The following is a 20,128-nucleotide window of genomic DNA, read 5'->3' as shown; positions in this document are numbered from 1 at the left end:
TCTGCTGTGGATCTCACTCCCTGCTGTGGATCTCACTCCCTGCTGTGGATCTCACCTCCTGCTGTGGATCTCACATTCTGCTGTGGATCTTATCTTCTACTGTGGATCTCACGCCCTGCTGTGGATCTCACCTCCTGCTCTGGATTCACCTCTGCTGTGGATCTCACCTTCTGCTGTGGATCTCACCTCCTGCTGTTTATCTCACCCCCTGCTTTGGATGTCACCCGCTGCTGTGGATCTCACCCCTCCTTTGGATCTCACTCTCTGCTGTGGATCTCACCTTCTGCTGCGGATCTTATCTTCTTCTGTGGATCTCACTCCCTGTTTTGGATCTCACCTCCTGCTTTGGATCTCACCTCTTGTTGTGGATCTCACCTCCTGCTCTGGATCTCACCTTCTGCTGTGGATCTCACCTTCTTTTGTGGATCTTATTTTTACTGTGGATCTCACCCCCTGCTGTGGATCTCACCTCCTGCTGTGGATATCACCTCCTGCTGTGGATCTCACCTCCTGCTGTGGATCTCACTTCTGTCTCTGGATCTCACCTTCTGCTGTGTATCGCACTCCCTGCTTTGGATCTCACCTTCTGCTGTGGATCTCACCTCCTGCTCTGGATCTCACCTCCTGCTCTGGATCTCACCTCCTGCTGTGGTTCTCACCCCCCCCACTGTGGATCTCACCTCCTCCTGTGGATCTCACCTCCTCCTGTGGATCTCACCTCCTGCTGTGGATCTCACCCCTCCTGTGGATCTCACTCCCTGCTGTGGATCTCACCTCCTGCTGTGGTTCTCACCCCCTGCTGTGGATCTCACCTCTGCTGTGGATCTCACCTCCTGCTGTGGTTCTCACCTTCTGCTGTGGATCTCACCTCCTGCTGTGGATCTCACCTCCTGCTCTGGATCTCACCTCCTGCTGTGGTTCTCACCTTCTGCTGTGGATCTCACCTCCTGCTGTGGATCTCACTCCCTGCTTTGGATCTCACCTCCTGCTGTGGATCTCACTTCTTGCTGTGGATCTCACCTTCTGCTGTGGATCTCACCTCCTGCTGTGATTTTCACTTACTGCTGTACATCTCACTTTCTGCTGTGGATCTCACCTCCTGTTGTGGATCTTACCTTCTGCTGTGGATCTCACTACCTCCTGTGATCTCAGCTCGTTTTCTGGATCTCACCCCCTACTGTGGATCTCACCGCCTGCTGTGGATCTTACTCTCTACAGTGGATCTCACCTTCTGCTGTGGATCTCACTCCCTGCTTTGGATCTCACTCCTGCTGTGGATCTCACCTTCTCTTGTAAATCTTATCTTCTACTGTGGATCTCACCCCCTTCTGTGGATCTCACCTCTTTCTCTTGATCTCACCTCCTGCTGTGGATCTCATCTTTTGCTGTGGATCTCACCTCCTGCTGTGGATCTCACTTCCTGCTTTGGATCTCACCTCCTGCTGTGGATCTCACCTCCTGCTCTGGATCTCACCTTCTGCTGTGGATCTCACTCCCTGCTTTGGATCTCACCTCCTGCTGTGGATCTCACCTTCTGGCTGTGGATCTTATCTTCTACTGTGGATCTCACCCCCTGCTGTGGATGTCACCTCCTTCTCTGGATCTCACCTTCTGCTGGGGATCTTATCTTCTACTGTGGATCCTACCCCCTGCTGTGGATCTCACCTCCTGCTCAGGATCTCACCTTCTGCTGTGGATCTCACCCCCTGCTGTGGATCTCACTCCCTGCTTTGGATCTCACCTCCTGCTTTGGATCTCACCTCCTGCTGTGCATCTCACCTCCTGCTCTGGATATCACCTCCTGCTGTAGATCTCACTCCCTGCTTTGGATCTCACCTCCTGCTGTGGATCTCACCTTCTGCTGTGGATCTTATCTTCTACTGTGGATCTCACCGCCTGCTGTGGATCTCACCTCCTGCTCAGGATCTCACCCCCTGCTGTGGATCTTACACTCTGTTGTGGATCTCACCTTCTGCTTTGGATCTCACTTCCTGCTTTAGATCTCACCTCCTGCCCTGGATCTTATCTTCTGCTGTGGATCTCACCCCCTGCTGTGGATCTCACCTTCTGCTCTGGAACTTATCTTCTACTGTGGATCTCAACCCCTGCTGTGGATCTCACCTCCTGGTCTGGATCTCACCTCCTGCTGTGGTTCTCACCTTCTGCTGTGGATCTCACCTCCTGCTGTGGATCTCACTCCCTGCTTTGGATATCACCTCCTGCTTTGGATCTCACCTCCTGCTGTGGATCTCACCTTCTCCTGTGGATCTTAACTTCTACTGTGGATCTCACCCCCCCTACTGTGGATCTCACCTCCTGCTCTGGATCTCACTTCCTGCTGTGGATCTCACTTCCTGCTGTGATTCTCACTTCCTACTGTACATCTCAGTTTCTGCTGTGGATCTCACCTCCTGCTGTGGATCTCACCTTCTGCTGTTTATCTCACTGCCTTCTGTGGATCTCAGCTCGTTTTGTGGATCTCACCCCCTACTGTGGATCTCACTCCTGCTGTGGATCTTACTCTCTGCTGTGGATCTCACCTTCTGCCGTGGATCTCACTCCCTGCTTTGGATCTCATCTCCTGCTTTAGATCTCACTCCTGCTGTGGATCTCACCTTCTGATGTAAATCTTATCTTCTACTGTGGATATCACCTTCTGTGGATCTCACCTCCTGCTCTTTATCTCACCTTCTGCTGTCGATCTCACCTCCTGCTGTGGATCTCACTTCCTGCTTTCTTTCTCACCTCCTGCTTTGGATCTCACCTCCTGCTGTGGATCTCACCACCTGCTCTGGATCTCACCTTCTGCTGTGGATCTCACTCCCTTCTTTGGATCTCTCCTCCTGCTGTGGATCTTATCTTCTACTTTGGATCTCACTCCCTGCTGTGGATCTCACCTTCTACTGTGGTTCTCATCCCCTACTCTGGATATCACCTCCTGCTTTGATTCTCACCTCCTGCTGTTTATCTCACCCCCTGCTTTGGATGTCACCCCCTGCTGTGGATCTCACCCCTCCTGTGGATCTCACTCCCTGCTGTGGATCTCACCTTCTGTTCTGGATCTTATCTTCTACTGTGGATCTCACTCCCTGCTTTGAATCTCACCTCCTGCTTTGGATCTCACCTCTTGCTGTGGATCTCACCTCCTGCTCTGGATCTCACCTTCTGCTGTGGATCTCACTCCCTGCTTTGGATCTCACCTCCTCCTGTGGATCTCTTCCTGTATTGAATGTCACCTTTTGCTGTGGATCTCACTCCCTGCTGTGGATCACTGCCTGCTGTGGATCTCAGCTCCTTTTGTGGATCTCACCCCCTGCTGTGGATCTCACCTTCTACTGTGGTTCTCATCCCCTACTCTGGATATCACCTCCTGCTTTGATTCTCACCTCCTGCTGTTTATCTCACCCCCTGCTTGGGATGTCACCCCCTGCTGTGGATCTCACCCCTCCTGTGGATCTCACTCCCTCCTGTGGATCTCACCTTCTGCTCTGGATCTTATCTTCTACTGTGGATCTCACTCCCTGCTTTGGATCTCACCTCCTGCTTTGGATCTCACCTCTTGCTGTGGATCTCACCTCCTGCTCTGGATCTCACCTTCTGCTGTAGATCTCACTCCCTGCTTTGGATCTCACCTCCTCCTGTGGATCTCTTCCTGTATTGAATGTCACCTTTTGCTGTGGATCTCACTCCCTGCTGTGGATCACTGCCTGCTGTGGATCTCAGCTCCTTTTGTGGATCTCACCCCCTACTGTGGATCTCACCTGCTGTGATCTTACCCTCTGCTGTGGATCTCACTTCCTGCTGTGGATCTCACTTTCTGCTATGCATCTTATCTTTTACTGTGGATCTCACCCAGTGCTGTGGATCTCACCTCCTGCTCTGGATCTCACCTCCTGCTGTTATTCTCAGCCCTGCTGTGGATCTCACTCCCTGCTGTTGATCTCACCTTGTATTATGGTTCTCACCCCCTACTCTGGATCTTACCTTCTGCTGTGATTCTCACCTCCTGCTGTTTATCTCACCCCCTGCTTTGGATGTCACCCCCTGCTGTGGATCTCACCCCTCCTTTGGATCTCACTCCCTGCTGTGGATCTCACTGCCTGCTATGGATCTCACCTCCTGCTGTGGATCTCATTGTCTGTTGTGGATCTCACCTTCTGCTGTGGATCTCACCCCCTACACTTGATCTCATTTTCTCTTGTGGATCTCACCTTCTGCTGTGGATCTCACCCCCTACACTTGATGTCATTTTCTGTTGTGGATCTCACCTTCTGCTGTGGATCTCATTTACTGCATCATCTCTCTTCATTGGCTTCTCAGTATCTTTCTCAAGCTCTGATTTGCCCTCGGTTTTTTATGTCTTGTGGTCAATGCCGTTTTCCTGTGCTCTGATGCTCACCTAACTCCACTTTGGGTCTCTGCTCAATGTACCATGTATACCTGATGGTCTTCCAACTTTGGCTTTGGGAATTTCGGTGATGTCCAGATCTTTGTAATTTCCAGTCCCTGTTCAGCTCATAGGGGTGTCATGACTGTTCCTTCCTCTGGAATTGTTCATGCCCACTGGTGTCCTTTTTCATGCCCACCGGTGACTCTAGGGCTCCTGAGAAGACACCGCAGCCTTCCTTCCTGTCCCTGCTCCTCCTCCCCTTCCTTTGTGCAACCTCTCACTCTCTTGGCTTCCCCAGAGTCTGGCTCGGGTCCCCTCAGTTCTGCGACAGTCAGCTCTGTTTGCTTTCTCTCCCTGTGCTCAGAGGAAACTAAAGCCACCTGGGACAGAAGGAGGCCGTCCCCGCTGGAGACCCCAGGCCGGCAGCTGATTCTCTCCTCCAGACTGCAGTGTGCGGGACTCTTGGAGACAGCCTTCAATGTCCCCTCCAAATGTGTCCTTCTGCCTAGAGACTGTGTGGCACCCATGCACCCAAGCACAGGGCTTTTCTAAGGCGTCACCCCTGCCCCTTGCTTAAGGGCACGAGTACCCAGGGCCACATGTGGTTCCCTCCCCTTGCCAGCTCTGCCTTCCAATCCGCTTGTTCAGGGAGAGGGTGTAAAGGTAAATTTCTAAGCTGATTCTAAGCTGCAAAAGTCTAAGTTAAAGTGTAAAAGACTGGGCATTGTAAAGCTTCTAAATTACAAGGCCTGGGCTAAAGAGTAAAAGACCAGGTATTGTTAAAATTCCTCTGCTACCCCCAGAACCTGTAATCTCTATAGCTGTTAGGACAATACTGGAACTGCACAGTAAATATTTCCATTGATTCCCTGGTTGTTTAATAGCTAAGGGCTCCAAGTAGCTTGGCACGTAGGCATCCAGGCCACAAAACCACAGTTTAAATGTGTACCCCGCTTAGGAGTGACCAATCACCCCTGCCCAGCCTGTTCCCGCCAATGAATGTACTAATCCCGTCTCAGAGTTGTTGTTCAATTTTCCCGCGCCTCATGATGATTTGTTCTGATGTATGCAAAGCCCCCCGCCCTCTCCAAAAAGTGTACTTAAGCTCTGCTTGACCTCTGCTCTGGGCTCTGGGCTGCTCTATCTTCCTGAGTGAGCCTGGAACCTCAGCAGGCTGAATTAATAAATCCCCTTCTGCAATTGCATGAAGCCAGTCTCTTGTGTGGTCTCTCCCTCCGATGCTTCGCCAGACCCTTACAAGGGAAGTCCCTGTCAACACAGCCTCTGCCTCCTTAGCTAGGTCTGGAGAACACACACCCTGGGCTGAGCCAGGACCCTGGGCTTTGAGTGGCAAGTGAAGCCTTGAAATTTACAAAACACTTTTTTTGTGGTGGTTGTTTAAAGAGAACTTGGATTTATGACTAAAGTCCTGCAGTTGATTACAGCATGTCAGCCTGGGGCCTCTAAGATGAAAGACCTCTTTGTTCTGCACCAACCTCGCCCTGAAGCAGTCAATGCCATCGGCTCACAGATGGGCAGCCCCTGGGTACCCAGGGACTGGGGAATGGAAGGCGGAGACACAGACCTGCCTGGCAAAGGGTATCACTTGTGCTCCCCTAGGTCAGCTCTGCAGGGGAACTGGCTTTCCCACGTCCTTCTTCCTCAGGCAGCCTCGTGGCCCAGCACAGCAGCATCTACACTGCGCGGACTGTGGGATCTGTGTGATCATCAAGCAGCATCTTCCCAGATCCAGACTGCCTGGGTTCACGTTTCAAGTTTCCGTGTCACTCTCTGTGACCTAGTTCCTTAGTTCCTTGACCTCCTGTCGTGATTGGGGGGGGGGACAAAGAATGTCCATGCCCTTCTGCCCTTGTCAATGCTTTATTCACTCAGATCACTCAATACAATTCCACTCTAGGTTCTTAATCAAGAAATGTCAGACCTCAGTGCCAGGCACTGCAATAGACAAGATCAACCCACAGCCAAGGATTCCAGGTTAGCTCTAACACTAAGGAGCACGGGAACCACCTGACCATGACAGGCCCATGACACACATGTCCTCTGTGATGCTTAGCCCAAGGGCAGGTCTAAGTCCAGCAGATGCCCACTCACTCAGGGCTCGGTGATCAGGTCAGGAACCAAGGCAGGCTTCTCCTGGGCGGAGCTGAGGGCGAGTTGAGGAGGGGGTCATAAGGAGACGTCACCATTCTCTCCAGGTCCAGATGTGGCTGTAGAGTTTGAGAGTGGGAGGACGATGCAGAGGATCAGGCAGACTGCGAGAAGAGTCGGGATGTCAGTCCAAGGTCCTCACCAGGCTCTCCGGTGTGTGCATCGGTGTCACCGGCTGAGTGTCCATTTGCTGCACTGTTTATACTACCCTTTGGGCTTCTGACCACCCTTTCACTCCTCTCAGCTGCTACCGGTTTCTCAGTGACGTCCTGTGTCCTGAGGTTAAGGCACCTGGTCTGATGGTTCCCACCTGGTTTTCTCGTCTCTGGCCTTTACCAGGGCAAGGGCACGAGCAGAGACTTCACTCTGAGTCTGTCAGGGTTGTGAGAAGTGACTTCTTTGGTCAGGCTGTGCCTGATGACCGTATTGGAGGCTCCGTAGGTGTGCCTCCTGGGACTGCAGTCTTGTTTCAGATGAAGTTTCTCAGGCTAAGGCTCTTTGTTCAGGCCATCCTTACACCTCCTTGTGCCTCAGTTGCCTGGACCACAGAGCCAGAAGGAAGCGGACATCTGCCTCTGACGATGATTCTGCAGACGAAGTGAGTGAACGAGGCTGGCACAGCTGTGCGGAGAGGCGAGAGGCCACCTAACCCGAGACCCTGGAGGCACAGTGACCTCGGAAATCTGGAGACTCAGGTTCTAGCATGGCCATGTGGAGTGCGACCCCAGTGGAGCCGGAGAACCTCCACGACGGAGCACAGGCTCTGCACTGGGCGCCTGCTGGTCACCCCACATGAGCAGCAGCCTGGGCAGCCTGGGCAGGGAGGGGTTCACACGGGTCGTGTCCAGTGACGCTGCGTCCCTCTTCGTGCATAGGGAGCATTGAAGAAGGGGTCTGTGTCAACTCCCCCAGGTGGCCCAGCTCACAGGCTGTCCCCAGGGTGAGTGTGCCACCTAGAGGGACCTCAGTGCCACTCACAGAAGGTCTGCTGCCAGGGAGCACGTTCCCCACCCCTGGGCGGGACTCCCTGCCCATGCTCACATCCCCTGTGATCCTCCTGTGCCTATGTCCCCAGACGCTCCTAGCTGCCCCTGGTGACCCCCTGCAGTCCCAGCTTCGGTCAGGGGCCTGGTGTGAAGCTGCACAGCCCTCTGTCCCCTCCACCGTCCTGGGTGAGCAGCCCTTGGGTAGTCCCTAGCCTCTGTGAGCGCTCAGCCACGGTGACAGGAAAGGTCTCGGTTCCCAGTGGCAGGGAGACATCTGGCCCAGGGTGCTGCCCACCGCGCTCTGCGCGTCTCTGTGACCACCTGCTCTGTGGGGCCACGCACCCCTCCCACAGACTGAGGAAGGGAAACAGGCTCGGTGAGGTTGGCGGAGGACTCAGGGAGGAGTCTGCCATGTCAGGGGCCTCCCCACCCTGAGGCCCCGCGAGCAGTCCTCCCGCTTGGTCTCCTGAGGGCCAACACTGTCCTGAGGGTGGGGAGCCGCTGAGACCACAGCTGTCAGGAAGTCAGACATCTGCATGAGCTCAGGGTGCCACTGGGCCCCCAGATTCAGCTGGACTTACCTCCGAGCCGGTGCCTAGCAAGCCTGGTGGCCTAGGGGACGGGATTGAGGGCCCGGCAGCACCCTTCCTCCCTCCATCTCTGCTCTGCTCCTGCCCTGAGTCCACCCCTGTGCCCCCAGTCTGTTGCCTTCTGCAGCCAAACTGCTTCAGGGGCCAGCAGTGTCCAGTCCTCCTGCCAGCCACCCCAAAGCCCTGGGACGAGGCAAGCTGAAGTGGCATCTCAGGGGAACCCAGGTGGACCTGAAAGCCTGGGTCCTCCTTGACAAGCTGCTCAGGCCGGAGCGGCTGCCCTACCTTCCCTCCAGGATCTTGATTTCTTACCAATAGCTGCAGAAGGAAGCCCTAAGCTGGTGAGGAAGAGCCCCAGGCAACGCCTGCTTGGCCCTCTGTCGGAAGCAGCTCTGCTCCTCCCGTCCCCAGGGCGTGGGTCAGGTGTGTGGCAGTAGTGACAGCTCAAGCTCACCCCTCACCTGTCCAAGAAGGGCACATGCAGCCCTGTACCAGGAGAGGAAGCTTCGCCCAGTGTGCGCCGTCCCAGCCAGGCAGGACACCGCCTCTGCCAAGCCCGTCCCCTCCTGGGCAGACATGGCATGCGCAGTCTGGAGCGTATTGTCACACTCCAGCAATTCAGACAGAGCCCCTCTTCCCAGTCAGCACAGCCCTCCCAGGGCCCTCGAGCGCAGGCCTCTGTTCCCCTGCGGTCACTCTGGTGCCCTGAGCCCCCTGTAGGGGTTTGGGGCAGTGGAGGAGGGAGGGACAGGGCCTCCAGGACTGGCCTTACTTAGGTCGCAGACTCAAAGATGGAAATAGGATTCAAACACAGCCTTCACACTCTGAGAAAAGGCATCTCAGGGAGGCAGGGAGGCCGGGGAGGGAGGGAGCCCAGCAGGAGGACGCTGTGGTAAGCACTGTCCCCGGTGCTTCCTTGTCGAGCCTGGAGCTTCTACCCTAGGAAAGGCACTGCAGCAGGAGCTCTGCTGGGGAGCACTGAGGAAGAGCACTTTCTCCTTGGCCTTTCCAGGCCTCGCCTCTGTGCCCACGCGCCTCTGTGCCACGCGCCTCTGTGCCACGCGCCTCTGTGCCACGTACCTCTGTGCCACGTACCTCTGTGCCACGTACCTCTGTGCCACACTCCTCCATGCCACACGCCTCCATGCCACACGGCCTCCATGCCACACGCCTCCGTGCCACACGCCTCCGTGCCACGTGCCTCCGTGCCACGCGCCTCTGTGCCACATGTCTCTGTGCACAATGTCTCTGTGCCACGTGCCTTGTGCCACACACCTTGGTGCCACGTACCTCTGTGCCACACGCCTCCGTGCCACATGTCTCTGTGCCACACACCTTGGTGCCACGCGCCTCAGTGCCACACTCCAGCAACACAGACAGAGCCCGAGGAGGAGCCACAGGCCTCACCCTGCCTGGACCAGGAACCTGCACAGCAGAGCCAGGAGGTGGGAGCATCACACTCAGGGTCACAGTGAACAGACCCAAGGGAAGTGCTTGAAAAAGTTCCCTAGATATTAACAAAAAAGGAAAACTCAAACCCACTCCTTAACACGTAGGTGCTGTTTACAAACTGAGATTCAGAGCGCGTCGATCTAACGCCGTCACTGCAGGAGACGTTGGGGACAACGGCGGATCTCTCTCCCCTTCTGAGTGGCAACCTCCAGGCGGGAGAAGCTGGAGAGGAGCGAGACTTGGATTCTGTCTTGTGTGTGACAAGCACCAACCTTTTTCCAGAGACAGGTGACATGTGTCAAGGGTAAGGAGTCGGAGGACTGTCACACTCTTCTGGTTGACAGGACAAAGTGAATGTGTTCTCACACACCATGAGCAGGAGAAGGTGGCCCTGCAGCAGAGGCCTCAGGCTGGGTCAGTCCTCCTGCCCAGCTGACCACTGGCTGTCCCCCCACACCTCGCACTCACAGGCCTCTGACCAGGGGACAGGCAGGCACCCCTCCGCCTTCCTCAGCGGAAAAACTGCTGTCACCATGACCCCCACCTCCCAGCCCCACACCTCGCCCTCCTGCCCCAGCCGGAGCTCTCTGAAACTCAGGGGCCTGCTCTGAGACACACCTCAGCCTGGGGGTCTGGGTCCTGCGGGGTCTGGCTCCTGCGAGCTGCAGCCGGCTCTGCTCCCCTCTCCAACGCCAGATGTGCCAGATGCGGTGCAGTGTTGAGTTCCTGATGTAACTTGACCTTTCTTTTCTCAATTAATAGCAAGGGCATTGGAAATTTTTAGACTGAAAAGAAAAAACCACTGCACTTATCATAGCTTTCCTTCCAGAATACAAAGAATCACCCTGGATTGGAAATTGCAAAGAACATTGGGGAATAAAGCAATCGTGGAACCAAAATGAGGCCACTCACCCCGTTTAGTTCACGTACTATCCTCACTCTGCAGGACAGCTGGGCTGGCCTCGTGGGGCGGGCAGGTGGGCCTGCAGAGGGGGCAGCTGCAGCTCACACCTCCCGGGCTTGTTCCTGCTGCCGTGGCGCCACCAGAGCAGTGGAGCGGGAGTTGCCCATTGATGCTTCTAAGCAAAAATATAATTTTAAAAAATTGCAGCAGAGTGCGCCTTAGGAACAGCGGAAGAGAGAGCCTTTCCAGAAATACTCACACACTGTTTAACTCTGAGCTATCAACAAAGCGGGCCCGGGCCGGCCGTCTTCCAGGAAGAGGAGAGGATGTTTACATTCCTCCGTTTCTTTTCATCTCCGTCCCAGGGTGAAGGATCTCAGGGCTTGAGGCCGCACGAGGTTCTCCTCCAGAGGAGCCCAGGCCAGCAGAGGAAGCACCCAGGGCGGAGAGGCGGCCAGGAGGGGCGAGGCCCAAATGATGAAGGAGGAACACACCTCCCGACCCTCCACCTTCTCGGGCATCCCCACTCCCACTCTCCTCCAGACCCTGAGGGGCTCGGCAGGTCCGAGCCTGGTCCCGCCTGGTCCAGCGAGCGTCAGAGCTACCCCCGGGCCCTTTCCTCCACCCTGCTGCCAACGTGCCCCCCAGGCCTCTGACCCGGGACGGACAGGCACCCCTCCGCCTTCCTCAGCCGTGTTCCACGTCACCCCACCTCCCAGCCCCACCCCCACACCAGCCTGCCCTGTCCCTGCAGTCCTGAGAGACAGTGAAGCCAGCCTGCCCACCCGGGCCTCACCGCCTGGCACCCCTGGCCCAGGCCCTGCTGGCAGGACTCTGGAGAGCACCCACACTGTCCCCGAGTGCCGCCTCTGACCGGGTCCTACCCGCCGGGCACTTCAAGCCCAAACATCCTTTCAGAACCATGCTGTGTGACGCCCCCATGAGGCCAGCGTGTGCTCCTGCCCAGCCCGATCCCATTCCGTCACCTTGTCCCCAAGCCAGTGAGAGGGAGCCCTCCGACTCTTCCTGCAGCCTCCGCCTCCCGCAGGGTTCAGACTCAACCCACGGTCGTGCTAAGGAGGACAGAGCCGCTTCTCAGCCCACATGCCCGTCGGCCGCTGTCCCCATGGACCCTGGTTTTGGACGACACTCACTACTGAGCCGATCATTGCCGCACAGCCTCTTGGGCAGATGTGCCAACCCCAGTGCCGAGGAGGTGAGCCCACACCCAGTACTCACTCCCTGAGACGCAGCCTCTGCAGCTAGCCCAGGGGTCCCGGACTCAGCTCAAGCCAGGGTCTACGTCCACACTGCTGCTGCCAGAGCAGGTAGAGACGACCACACTTCCGAACCCAGGCCCAGGCCATTTGGACTGTCCATGGTAAGGGGAGGAAAGGGCCTCCAGAGCACTGCCCACTGTCTGCCCTGGCCCCCCGCCCGTCCTCACTCATGTTTCCATGGCTTCTTCTGGGGCCTCTGCTCTGTGCAGGAGACCGCACGCCGCGGCACTGCGTCCGGCTCTCCTCCCCCGCCCACCTCTACCGCAGACCCATCTGGATTCCCACTGTGACCTCCTGACCGGGACCTGGGCTCCGTGTGACCTTCGTAGACTAACGCCATAAGTAACCCATTGTCTCATATCTACTTTGCATCCTGAAAATTTTTTCTAAGATAACAATCAGAATTTTGTTGTTGTTGTTGTTTGTTTTGTTTTTTTGATACCAGGGATGGAACCAAGGGACACTTCACCACTGAGCCACATCCCCAGCCCTTTTTATTTTTCGTTTACAGACGGCATCTCACTAAGTTACTTAGGTCTCACAAAGTTGCTGAGGCTGGCTTTGAACTCATGATCCTCCTGCCTCAGCCTCTAAGCTGCTGGGATCACAGCGGGCCACTGTGCCCGGCTAGACTAATTTTTTCAAGTGTCTGTTTCCTTGACTCTTTAAAGTCTTTAACCTGTCTCATGCCTCTGAGTGCCAGGGTCTCTACTATAAATTGAGACAGCAATTCCAGATTTGCTGGTCACCACCATGGCCGAGAGTCACAGCGCACACCCAGAGGATCTAGGCATAGAGTCAGACCCTGCACACGCGTCAGAAGCCGTGGCTCTTACTGCCTCCTTCCCAAGGCAGCTGAGGGCTCTGGGCTCCTTGGAGAAATAAAAGTCTGTCTGGCTTGGGCCGCTGTGATGGAGTGTGAAAAGGAGGAGCCTGGGCTCCCTAAATCTTAACAGGAGGCCGCACTCTCTTCTCCGGTAATAAAATACTGAGGCAGATGGACACGGACATGACTCACATGGCAGGTCACATGGCCTTCCCCGCCAGCAGGCCCTGCGTCCTGTTCTCTGTGGTGGCGGGAGTCGGCCTGATGCGAGTGCAGGTCACTAGGCCCCCCAGCCTGCCTGGGCCTGGCCTGCTCCCCACGGAGGGGTTTCCAGTGGACGCTCGGGTGGTGCTTCTCACGTGGGCGCTGAGGAGGGAGAGAGCGGAGAGGTCTTCTGAGAAAATCATGCTTCTCCATTGACGGAAAGGAATTGACTCAAAGAGCTTCCTGGGTTGTGCCCCAGGATCCAGGGTTGGGAGCAGGGGGGACGGGCGGCCTCTCCAGGTGGAGTCCTTTCTGTAAATGGGAACCCGATGGAGAAACAGCCAGGCCACAGGAGGGACACGGTGACGGCACGAGGCGCTCGTCTGCTCAGTCAGCGCCACTCCTCCGCGGCACCGTGGCCGGGTCCTGCTCCTCCCAGGCCCTCCTCTCTCACTCTGACCCCTGCTCCACTGCCCCCTCTGGAACAAGGCCCTGGTTCCACGGCCCTTCACGTCCCCAGTCACCCCGGAGAGTCCACAGATGTGGGGGCTCGGCATTCGCTCTTTGATCTGCTGCAGATGACATCTCTCCTGGAGGAACTCAAGTTTACATCTTCTCTGAGACAAACAGATAAACAAAGGAAGGCGTGAGGACTTCTCAGAGTCCTCGGAACCCAGATCCCAGCCTCGGCCCTGAGCTGTCCCAGGCCAGTGCAGAGGGAGCCCTCAGACTCCCTCAGTAAAGTTCAATGGTGCCCAGGTCTGGAAGCCGAAGTTGCAGCCACATTCCAGCAGCACCGTGGGGATGTTTTGAACCGTCTGCAGCTCACGGTCATTTGCAAATGTCAAACCACTGATGGGCATTCTCATCTGCGTGGACTTCCAAGGCCTATTTGGCTTTATTTTTAATCCCAAACCTTCTGCCACACTGCACACCAGACACTCGCCCTGGTCTGGCTTGTTCTGAAGACCCCTAGCTCCAGTGTGCTGTGCTGTGCAGGGTCTGTCACCGCGTCTCCAGCCAGCATCTCCCAGTTCTGAATACTCATGAACTTCCTGCCGCAAGTTATTCGGGTCAGTTTTTCTGATGTGACTTTGATCTCAGCATGTTTGTTCACTTATGTTTAGAAAAGTACATAGATATGAACACATTTTTCCAGTGACATTTTCATTTAAGTGCATCCTATTCAGACCAAAGCTAATGTGTTGACTACACTCCCATGTGGATTGCAAATTAAACTCTGCACATGGTCCTGGGTCCTGAGCAAGTCAGAAATCTGGATGACTTCAAAATGTTAGTGAGCTCCACTCACCATGTTTGGAAGAGCAAATCCATCCCATGGAATAACTGAACCACACCTGTTTGCCTGTCTTTCAAGGTGTAGACCATGTCTTTCTGCTGAGCAAAGGACATGTTATTCTCCAAGACAGTCGCCATGCATGTCCTGTTGCATGGCCATCGGCCCCCGGGACCTGCCAGGAGGCGAATGAGCTGAGAAGTTGGTTTTGCACGAGGGTGGGTGGGAGGGAATGTCCAAAGTGTCCCATTCCCCATCAGATTTTCAATATTTACCAGGAAGCTTCACATATTAGCAAAACTAAAAAATAAACTTAGCATATTTGAAACTAACATTCATTCACACAATTCATTTTGATACTATTCTTTGTAGAGAAAATTCATAAACTTATTTCCAAATTGAGACAATAATACATGAGTGAAAAGGCTATTTCCAGCAGAAATGGGACTCAACCCTGGATTCAGTGATGAGCTGGGACCCTGGTTTACCTCGAGATGACCAGCTTTCCTACAAATACAGAACCATAAACACGTGTCGAATGCTTCGCTGTTTAAAATGCTTTAACAACATTACTCTTGATCACAAATAGTTACAAACCTCAGGGAACACTTTTGATTTGCTCAAAATGCAAAATAATAATAATAATAATAATAATAATATTATTATTATTATTATTATTATTCGCAACTCCAATAGTTTCATTAGCATTTGCTGATAAGGGAATAGGGCATTTTACCAGAAAAAATATGGAGTAGCCCTAAACAGATATGCAGGGGAGCCATTTCCACAGGCAGATGGAGATGCACACCACACAGTGTGCTGCCATCCTGATGCACTGCTGCATTAAGGCCTGAAGGGGTCACTGGTGTGGACAGCACAGAGCGGGAGGCTGCGGTCTGTCACAGCCAGGCTGGGGACTCAGCAGCCAGGAGCCAAAGCCAGAGGGGATGGGGGTCCAAACTGCTGGACATAAAAAGCCTAGAATCATACCTGCAGAGGTTCAGTGTGGAAGACAGGACCACAGCCTGACGCCCAGCTGAGGTGAGGGCTGGCACCCACGAGTGGACAGATGCCACTGGGTGGAGCAGGAGGCCAAGGGCGGTCCTGGGGATGGTAGCACGGGATGGGACCAGCCCCTGAGTCCAGCCTGGCCAGAGCAGGGACAGCATGGAGTCTTGGAGCACCAGCGCCCCTGGACAGGCCACCCACATTGATCTGCTTTCCCTCCTCCCTGCACTCTGTGCTCTGCACACCTGTGCTGGCCCAGGGCAGCCGGGAGGGGGGGCTCACTGAGGCTGGCCCAGGGCAGCCAGGAGGGGGGCTCACTGAGGCTGGCCCAGGGCAGCCAGGAGGGGGGGGGGCTCACTGAGGCTGGCCCAGGGCAGCCAGGAGGGGGGCTCACTGAGGATGGCCCAGGGCAGCCAGGAGGGGGGGCTCACTGAGGCTGGCCCAGGGCAGCCAGGAGGGGGGCTCACTGAGGCTGGCCCAGGGCAGCCAGGAGGGGGGCTCACTGAGGCTGGCCCAGGACAGCCAGGAGGGGGGCTCACTGAGGATGGCCCAGGGCAGCGGGGGGGGCTCACTGAGGATGGCCCAGGGCAGCCAGGAGGGGGGGGGCTCACTGAGGCTGGCCCAGGGCAGCGGGGGTGGGGGGCTCACTGAGGCTGGCCCAGGGCAGCCAGGAGGGGGGCTCACTGAGGCTGGCCCAGGGCAGCAGGGGGGGGGCTCACTGAGGCTGGCCCAGGGCAGCCAGGAGGGGGGGCTCACTGAGGATGGCCCAGGGCAGCCAGGAGGGGGGGGGCTCACTGAGGCTGGCCCAGGGCAGCCAGGGGGGGGGGCTCACTGAGGATGGCCCAGGGCAGCCAGGAGCGGGGGGGGCTCACTGAGGATGGCCCAGGGCAGCAGGGGAGGGGGGCTCACTGAGGCTGGCCCAGGGCAGCCAGGAGGGGGGCTCACTGAGGATGGCCCAGGGCAGCCAGGAGGGGGGGCTCACTGAGGCTGGCCCAGGGCAGCAGGGGGGTGGGGCTCACTGAGGCTGGCCCAGGGCAGCCAGGAGGGGGGGCTCACTGAGGATGGCCCAGGGCAGCCAGGAGGGGGGGGGGCTCACTGAGGCTGGCCCAGGGCAGCCAGGGGGGGGGGCTCACTGAGGATGGCCCAGGGCAGCCAGGAGGGGGGGGCTCACTGAGGATGGCCCAGGGCAGCCAGGAGGGGGGCTCACTGAGGATGGCCCAGGGCAGCAGGGGAGGGGGGGCTCACTGAGGCTGGCCCAGGGCAGCCAGGAGGGGGCTCACTGAGGATGGCCCAGGGCAGCCACGGGGGGGGGCTTACTGAGGCTGGCCCAGGGCAGCCAGGAGGGGGGGCTCACTGAGGCTGGCCCAGGGCAGCCAGGAGGGGGGGGCTCACTGAGGCTGGCCCAGGGCAGCCAGGAGGGGGGGCTCACTGAGGCTGGCCCAGGGCAGCCAGGAGGGGGGGCTCACTGAGGATGGCCCAGGGCAGCCAGGAGGGGGGACTCACTGAGGATGGCCCAGGGCAGCCAGGAGGGGGGCTCACTGAGGATGGCCCAGGGCAGCCACGGGGGGGGGGGGCTCACTGAGGCTGGCCCAGGGCAGCCAGGAGGGGGGGCTCACTGAGGCTGGCCCAGGGCAGCCAGGAGGGGGGGGCTCACTGAGGATGGCCCAGGGCAGCCAGGAGGGGGGGCTCACTGAGGCTGGCCCAGGGCAGCCAGGAGGGGGGGCTCACTGAGGCTGGCCCAGGGCAGCCAGGAGGGGGGGCTCACTGAGGATGGCCCAGGGCAGCCAGGAGGGGGGGCTCACTGAGGCTGGCCCAGGGCAGCCACGGGGGGGGGCTCGTCATCTCCTGTCTGTGTCCACTTCTGATCAGGGTGGCGCCTGGTCATCTCCTGCCTGTGTCCACTTCTGATCAGGGCGGGTTCTGGTCATCTCCTGTCTGTGTCCACTTCTGATCAGGGTGGCGGCCTGGTCATCTCCTGTCTGTGTCCACTTCTGATCAGCGTGTGTAGCCTGCTCATCTCCTGCCTGTGTCCACTTCTGGTCAGGGTGGGGGCCTGGTCATCTCCTGTCTGTGTCCACTTCTGATCAGGGTGGGTGACCTGGTCATCTCCTGTCTGTGTCCACTTCTGATCAGGGTGGGTGACCTGGTCATCTCCTGTCTGTGTCCACTTCTGATCAGGGTGGGGCCTGGTCATCTCCTGCCTGTGTCCACTTCTGGTCAGGGTGGGGGCCTGGTCATCTCCTGTCTGTGTCCACTTCTGATCAGGGTGGGGGCCTGGTCATCTCGTGCATGTGCCCACTTGCTCTGGGACCATGCTCTGGTGCAGTCAGCAGCCCTCCCTGGCCACAGGCACCTTGCTCTCCCTGGCACCTGTAGAATGGACCTAGTGGATGGCCCATGTGTCTGCTCTGGGGGGAGGGAGCCTGGCATGCTGCCCTCCCTTTCCTGCTGCGTCCCTCTCTGGTGGCATGGAGCGAGTGTGGGCCGAGTGGGAAGGATGTTACTGCGTGCAGACTTGGCGGGAGAGCTCAGCAGAAGGCCTGGGGAGCACCAGGCCCTAGCGGGCTCTCAGACATTCTTGGTCCTGTGATCAATTCTCCAAACAAGACAGCGGTGGAGCTCAGCCTGGCAGTGAGCAGTGAGCAACACGCAGGCTGCCCTCCCGCCCCAGTCACGGCTGTTTCCACCCAGCCGCAGCAGCTGAGCACTAAATGGCTTTCTAACCAATTTAGACTTGACAGTTATCTGTCTTTCTCCTGACTTGGTGGATTGAGCACCCCCTTTCTCCAGCTGCCCAGGGACACATGCTGTGGGGGTGGGGCTGTGCATGGCCAGCTCAGGGGCCAGTCCTCCAACCCTTGTTGGACAGGAGCGAGCAGAATGCCCAGAGAAGACTGTGGGCAGAGGGGAGGCCACCCTCCCAGCCTCTTCTGAGCCTGAGCCTCCTTCTATAGCCTCCCAGCTCACCACAGCAGTTGCTTTGATGAAAGTGAATCGTGGAAATGAAAATAAATGCAAGTCTGGCATGCATCTCAGGCTCGTGGCTTCTGACATTGAATGTAAACAGCCATCTTTTGGAGGCAGAGATGGCTAGCAGGTGTGTTAGGAGGCCTAGTCCAGGAAAGTGTCACTGTCAGGTAAAGCAAGTGGCCTCTGGTGACGGCTCTTTCACTGTCACTGACCGAGGAACAATCTAGACCACTGTGCCCCATTCCCTGGAGCCTCAATGCTCCTGCTTTAAAGCAGCAATAACAAAGACCACCTTTCTGTGTCTTGCACACAGTGTGAGCTCTCACCTGGGGATGGATCCAGACCCCAAGCCGGGGTGCCTAGCTCAGAGCACACTTCCTGCAGGCACCTCTCAGGGCCCAGCATAAAGGCTGGTCTCTCTTCCTGTAGGCTGAGATACCTGCCCCAAATCTTTCAGAACAGTGCCATGGTAGGAATATGAATTTTTAATGCAGTGGCGTCAATGTCAGGTGGTGGAGGCGATGAAACACAGGAGCAGCGGAGCCCCTTGTCCGTTGCTTAGGGTTATGACCTGGTCATCTCCGCACAACCACCAGCAGCCCGACTCTCCCTAGCTCCGGGAGGTCGTTAAGTGTGGGGCGTGAGCATGACACCTTCATGACACCCTCCTCTGCCACCTGAGGGAGCCACTTCCACGGTGCTCCTCTCGCTCAGTAACCATGGTCCCCATCTAAGAAAGAAAGAAGCCAAGGAGCAGAGCAGCCAAGGCCTCGCCTGCAGTCACCCCCTGCTCCTGCAGGGGGAGTTGAGGCCCCCTGGGCTGGAGATGGCGCCCACCCCTCTCAAGCAGCCAGCCCCTCTGCCACAGAGGACAAGAGCCAGGCGGGTCTGTGGGTCCCCCCACTGCAGGTGCAGGAGTAGCAACTTGTGGAGGGAGAGGAGGCTGAAACACTCTCAGCTCAGGCCCCGGGGCCTCCTCAGCACAATCTGCCTCCCTAAGCCCTTAGGGTTCAGAGCCCAAGGCTACTACATGAACACTCTTACACCTGGGAAGGGCATCCAAAGCCTGAGGGTCGCAGCATCCACTAGTAGAACTGATCACAACTCAGGCAGCAACAGACTGAAGAGCAGGAACACCAAATCCAGGAGACCAGCAGGGAGACCTGAACCACCACCCACTTCCAAGGAAGTCACCACATGGGCAGAAGAAGGGAGGGGTCAGCTCCTACAGGAAAGGGACAGGGTCACTAAGCAGGGTCCCTCCCAGCCCCTGAGAACTCTGTGCCTAGTGGAGGGGTAACAAGCCCCCCCAGTCCTCACCTCCTCCAGGAGGGTCAGACCCACTCTGCAGGCTCCCTCCCAGCCACTGAGTGCTCTGTGCCTAGTGGAGGGGTAAGAGACCTCCCCAGTCCTCACCTCCTCCATGAGGGACAGACCCACTCTGCAGGCTCCCTCCCAGCCCCTGAGTGCTCTGTGTCTAGTGGAGGGGTAAGAGGCCCCAGTCCTCACCTCTTCCAGGAAGGACAGACCCACTCTGCAGGGTCCCTCCCAGCCCCTGAGTGCTCTCTGCCTAGTGGAGTGGTAAGAGGCCCCCCCAGTCCTCACCTCCTCCAGGAGGGTCAGACCCACTCTGCAGACTCCCTCCCAGCCCCTGAGTGCTCTGTGTCTAGTGGAGGGGTAACAGGCCCCAGTCCTCACCTCCTCCAGGAGGGACAGACCCACTCTGCAGGCTCCCTCCCAGCCCCTGAGTGCTCTGTGCCTAGTGGAGGGGTAACAGGCCCCCCCAGTCCTCACCTCCTCCAGGAGGGACAGACCCACTCTGCAGAATCCCTCCCAGCCCCTGAGTGCTCTGTGTCTAGTGGAGGGGAAAGAGGCCCCAGTCCTCACCTCCTCCAGGAGGGACAGACCCACTCTGCAGACTCCCTCCCAGCCCCTGAGTGCTCTGTGCCTAGTGGAGGGGTAAGAGGCCCCAGTCCTCACCTCCTCCAGGAGGGACAGACCCCACTCTGCAGACTCCCTCCCAGCCCCTGAGTGCTCTGTGTCTAGTGGAGG

This window comes from Urocitellus parryii, chromosome 10, assembly GCF_045843805.1.
Source record: "Urocitellus parryii isolate mUroPar1 chromosome 10, mUroPar1.hap1, whole genome shotgun sequence".
Lineage (NCBI taxonomy): Eukaryota > Metazoa > Chordata > Mammalia > Rodentia > Sciuridae > Urocitellus > Urocitellus parryii.
This window is presented reverse-complemented; position numbering follows the sequence as displayed.